We start from the raw sequence: 5,792 nt of genomic DNA, 5'->3' as shown, positions 1-5,792 counted from the left end.
AAGTGATATTTGGTTGTAAAATATTTGCTCATTTTTATTAAAATATTAAAGCAGGCATTAAGAGTTGTCGGATAGGTAACAAAAATCTAGAGAGAGGAAGTGAGCCTACCAGGTTTAATCAAATTTTCACTGATATTTTGTTTTGAACTCGTTGTTCATTTTGAAAGGATTTTTAAATAAGGCATTAAGAGTTTTTTGCATAGGGAACAAAAATCTAGAGAGAAAAGTGAGCCTAATAGGCTTTATCAAGTTTTCAGCAATATTTTGGTTTTGCAGTATTTGTTCCTTTTGATTGGAATTTGAAATCAGGCATTATATGTGTTTACGAGAGGAAACAAAAATCTAGAGCGAGAAACTGAGCCAACTGGGTTTTATCAGATTTTATTTATATTTTATTTTGAAGTGTTTATTTATTTTCATTCAAATTTTAAATCTCGCATTCAGAGTCTTTTCTAGAGGGAACTAAAATCTAGAGAGAGAAAGTGAGTAGAATGAGTTTTTTGGGAAATGAAATGTTTGGTGATTTCGACTAGAATTTTAAATCAAGCATTTAGAGTCTTTAGGAGAGGTACAAAAAATCAAGACCGAGAAAGAGAGCCAAATGGGTTTGATCAAAATTTTAGTGATACTTGGCTATGAAATGTTTGCTTATTTGATTAAACTTTCAAATGAGGCATTAAGAGTTTTTAGCATGGGGAACAGAAATCTAGAGAGAGAAAGTGAGCCTAATACGCTTTATCAAGTTTTCAGCAATATTTTGGTTTTCAGATAGTCGTTCATTTTGATTGGAGTTTGAAATCAGGGATTATATGTGTTTACGAGAGGAAACAAAAATGTAGACAGATTAACTGAGCCAAGTGGGTTTTATTAGATTTTATTTATATTTTGTATTGAAGTGTCTGTTTATTGTGATTCAAATTTTAAACCTCGCATTTAGAGTCTTTACTAGAGGAAACAAAAAACTAGAGAGAGAAAGTATGCCAAAAGGGTTTGATCATCACTTTTGTGAAATGAAATGTTTGGTGATTTTGACTAGAATTTTAAATCAAGCATTCAGAGTCTTTAGGAGAGGTGCGAAAAAATCAAGAGAGAGAAAGAGAGCCAAATGGGTTTGATCAAAATTTTAGTAATATTTTGTTTTATAATGTTTGCTTATTTGATTGAAATTTTAAATGAGGCATTAAGAGTTTTAGCATAGGGAACAAAATTCTAGAGAGAGATAGTAAGCCTATAAGGTTTAAACAAATTTTCACAGATATTTTGTTTTGAACTCGTTGTATATTGTGATTGGAATTTTAAATGGGTTTTTTGTGAAATGAAATGTTTTGTGTTTTCGATTAGAATTTAAATCAAGCATTAAGAGTCTTTAGGAGCGGTAGCAAAAATCAAGAGAGAGAAAGTGAGCCAAATGGGTTTGATCAAAATTTTAGTGATATTTGGTTTTAAAATATTTGGTTATTTCATTGAAATTTCAATTAAGGCATTAATAGTTTTTAGCATAGGGAACCAAAATCTAGAGACAGAAAGTGAGCCTAATAGGCTTTATCAAAATTTCAGCAATATATTAGTTTTGAAAGAGTTGTTCATTTTGATTGGAATTTGAAATCAGGCATTAAAAGTCTTTACTAGAGGAAACAAAAATATAGAGAGAGAAAATATGCCAAATGGGTTTTGATCATAACTTTTGTGAAATGAAATGTTTGGTGATTTCGACTAGAATTTTAAATCAAGCATTAACAGTCTTTAGGAGAGGTACAAAAAATCAAGACGGAGAAAGAGAGCCAAATGGGTTTGATCAAAATTTTAGTGATACTTGGCTATGAAATGTTTGCTTATTTGATTAAACTTTCAAATGAGGCATTAAGAGCTTTTAGCATAGGGAACAGAAATCTAGAGAGAGAAATTGAGCTTAACAGGCTTTATCAAGTTTTCACCAATATTTTGGTTTTGAGATAGTCGTTCATTTTGATTGGAATTTGAAATCAGGCATTATATGTGTTTACGAGAGGAAACAAAAATCTAGACAGATTAACTGAGCCAAGTGGGTTTTATCAGATTTTTTTATTTTTTGTTTTGAAGTGTCTTTTTATTGTGATTCAAATTTTAAATCTCGCATTTAGAGTCTTTACTAGAGGAAAAAAAATCTAGAGAGAGAAAGTATGCCAAATGGGTTTGATCATAACTTTTGTGAAATGAAATTTTTGGTGATTTTGACTAGAGTTTTAAATCAAGCATTAAGAGTCTCTAGGAGAGGTACGAAAAATCAAGAGACAGAAAGAGAGCCAAATGGGTTTGATCAAAACTTTAGTGATATTTGGTTTTAAAATGTTTGCTTATTTGATTGAAATTTTAAATATGGCATTAAGCGTTCTTGGATAGGTAACAAAAATCTAGAGAGAGAAAGTTAGCCTATTAGGTTTAAACAAATTTTCACAGATATTTTGTTTAGAACTCGTTGTTCATTTTGATTGAAATTTTAATGGGGTTTTTTGTGAAATGAAATGTTTTGTGTTTTAGATTAGAATTTAAATCAAGCATTAAGAGTCTTTAGGAGAGGTAGCAAAAATCAAGAGAGAGATAGTGAGCCAAATGGGTTTGATCAAAATTTAAGTGATATTTGGTTTTAAAATGTTTGCTTATTGGATTGAAATTTTAAATTAGGTATTAAGAGTTTTCGGATAGGTAACAAACATCTAGAGAGAGAAAGTGAGCATATTAGGTTGAATGAAATTTTCAATGATATGTTGTTTTGAACTCGTTGTTCATTTTGATTGGAATTTTAAATGGGTTTTTTGTGAAATGAAATGTTTGGTGATTTTGACTAGAATTTTAAATCAAGCATTCAGAGTCTTTAGGAGAGGTAGCAAAAATCAAGAGAGAGAAAGTGAGCCAAATGGGTTTGGTCAAAATTTAAGTGATATTTGGTTTTAAAATGTTTGCTTATTTGATTGAAATTTTAAATTAGGTATTAAGAGTTTTCGGATAGGTAACAAACATCTAGACAAAGAAAGTGAGGATATTAGGTTGAATCAAACTTTCAATGATATTTTGTTTTGAACTTGTTGTTCATTTTGATTGGAATTTGAAATGAGGCATTAAGAGTTTTTAGCGCAGGAAACAAAAATCTAGAGAGAGAAAGGGAGCCTAATAGGCTTTATCAAATTTTCAGAATATTTTTGTTTTGAAATATTTGTTCATATTGATTAAAATTTTAAATGAGGCATTAAAAGTCTTTGCTAGAGGAAACAAAAATCTTGAGAGAGAAACTGAGCAAGGTGGGTTTTATCAGATTTTATTTATATTTTGCTTTGAAGTGTCTTTTTTTATTGAAGAATTAAATCTCATTTAGAGTCTTTTCTAGAGGGAACAAAATGTACAGATAGAAAGTGAGCAGAATGGGTTTGATCATATTTTGTGTGAAATGAAATGTTTTGTGATTTTGACTAGAATTTTCAATCAAGCATTAAGAGTCTTTAGGAGAGGTACGAAAGATCAAGAGAGAGAAAGTGAGCCAAATGGGTTTGATCAAAATTTTATTGATATCTGGTTTTGAAATGTTTGCTTATTTGATTGAACTTTTAAATGAGGCGTTAATAGTATTTAGCATAGAGAACAAAAATCTAGAGACAGAAAGTGAGCTTAATAGGCTTTATCAAATTTTCAGCAATACTTTGGTTTTGAGATAGTCATTCATTTGGGATCCGTCTTCACAGTGGAGTTGAAGTTGTACAGCCTCTTGTTGAAAGAGGAGCAGTTCGCCTTTCCGATGGAATGAGCCCCTTTTAACATGTAAATGCATTAGCCTTCGAGAAAAACAGCGGTAAAAATTATTCATATTTGATATCATCTCACCTGACAGTGTAACCATTTCCTACTGTGTGAGGCCCTTCCTGGCGAAGATTTGGGTCAGCTGATCAAGATTGAACGTCGGCGGAGGCAAGTTGGCTAATGTCTCGGAGCTCAAGGAAACTCTTCCATCCCTTCTTCCAGAGGGCACGTCGTAGAACAGGCCTTTGCTCTGCGAAATATGAGGGCCATAAAATCATCCCAAAATAACAGGATAACTTTTACACAGTTTTTTTTTATGTGAAACATACCAGTCGGACGCTATCTCTGGCAGCAAAAGCAATGATATCGGCGCAAGAGACTACGCCTTCGCAAGCGGCCTCGAGCCTGGTTTTCGCGTTATCGATGATGTCAAATCCTTCCAGGCTGGGGTTGTTGATGGGCGAATTCTTTTCCGCAGTGTTCCCCGGCGTAGAGTCAAGGAGAATGGAGCCATCGCATCCCTGTATACGTGGAATTTAACGACTTGCGAGGTTAGTCGTGACAAATTCAAGTTCCCGGATAAAATTTGTCATCACGAAACATGGTAAGTTGTATTTTCTTTACCCTGACGAAGCAGTCGTGGAACTGCATACGAACGAAGTCGGCCGCGATGCCATTGTCACTTTGGAATGCTTTGTAGACTTCCTTCCTCACAATTCTTTCAGCCCGAGGGCAAGTGGTCTCGTAGAAGCCCACCGTGAGATGAGCCTCTAATGGAGAAGACATGTAGAGTGCAAGTGCAACAGCCAAGAACAAGACTTTCCGCATCAGACCCATATTTTTCCAGCCGGATGGCTCCAAAGATCTTTGGCCGCTTATCCGACCTTTAGTGGCTTCACAGAGTTTGTGCATTCTACCGGAGCAGTCATCCTATTTATAGACCACCCAGGTTATCATCGCCGCCTGGGGAAGGAAAAATGGTCAGAAGAGGAAACTGGATGGTCAGCCGACACATTTGTCGAAGTTGGGCGTCGTGGATTTCTAGCAATATGGAATGGGGCTCGGCGGATTTTTTTGTTTTTTTAATCCTTCGACAGTCAGGTTACAGCTGATAATGGCATTGAGATAATTGACTTTCGGCTCAAGGAAATGAGTAGATTAACTCGGTCAGCCAAATCGTCTCTACCTCGGATATCCGTATTCTTCGGACTGCAGGGTTGATGAGTGCATTTTGCGTGACTCCTAGTCTATCTGCGGTGAAAAAAATCCAAAATTCGTCCAGCTAGCATGACGCTATCCGCATATTGATCGTCCAGCCGGTCTGTATTCATGTAGATGAATCTTTTTCAACGATTCCAGCGTAAGGATAAACGTTTGCCGAACAAAGTATGGAAGTTCCAATACCTGATACGATCGGAGTTCATCCTTGCATGGTCCTTCTGTCCAGCAAATGCGAAGGCTTATCTCTCTGCTTATCTAATACGTCAACTTATGGATATATTTGTTTATGTATTTGAAATACGTACTCGATTTTGTTTCCATTTTACAGCAATGGGACACCGTTTGGCTTTAAAACTTCATATTTTTAACCACGTGCCTAATGGAAAGGCAACAAGAAAGTGTTATCAGACAAAAGAGCGGAGCGGGAATGCCAGGGCGACGGAACTCGTGTCCCTAATAGCGCAATGTTTCTTAGAGGGTAATGATGTCACAGAACATTAACCAGCACCTCCATGACCCTGTTAAGTACGATATTTATCTCGTGGGCGAGGAGTAGAACGTAGAGGAGATGCTTTCGTGAATCTTTCCATGACCCTGTTAACTACCGAGGGCCCACTCTGCACTAATCTTGACGAGCAAGCGCTTCACTTCAGCACAGGGTTGGGACATGGAACGGGTAGATGGTGATCCGATCAACGAGGCTTCTCCGTTTCTGTTTTATTATTAGTATTAGTATTAGTAAGCTGGATAACAACGTGCACGACTTCAGAGAGATATACTTTCACGCCTACCGACACGGATGA

General features: G+C 35.7%; 1 pseudogene across 1 annotated transcript; it reads right to left on the bottom strand.

Annotated features, from left to right (window-relative positions):
• Positions 1-3,653: 3,653 nt before the first annotated feature.
• LOC144715207 (peroxidase 5-like) lies at positions 3,654-4,816 on the bottom strand (annotated as a pseudogene). Its single transcript, XR_013584550.1, has 4 exons — positions 4,393-4,816; positions 4,098-4,289; positions 3,853-4,018; positions 3,654-3,779 (listed from the first exon to the last, which is right to left on the bottom strand). The product of XR_013584550.1 is annotated as a peroxidase 5-like (transcript).
• Positions 4,817-5,792: the final 976 nt, after the last annotated feature.

Source organism: Wolffia australiana, chromosome 2, assembly GCF_029677425.1.
Source record: "Wolffia australiana isolate 7733 chromosome 2, ASM2967742v1".
NCBI classification, from domain to species: Eukaryota; Viridiplantae; Streptophyta; class Magnoliopsida; order Alismatales; family Araceae; genus Wolffia; species Wolffia australiana.
This window is presented reverse-complemented; position numbering and strand designations above follow the sequence as displayed.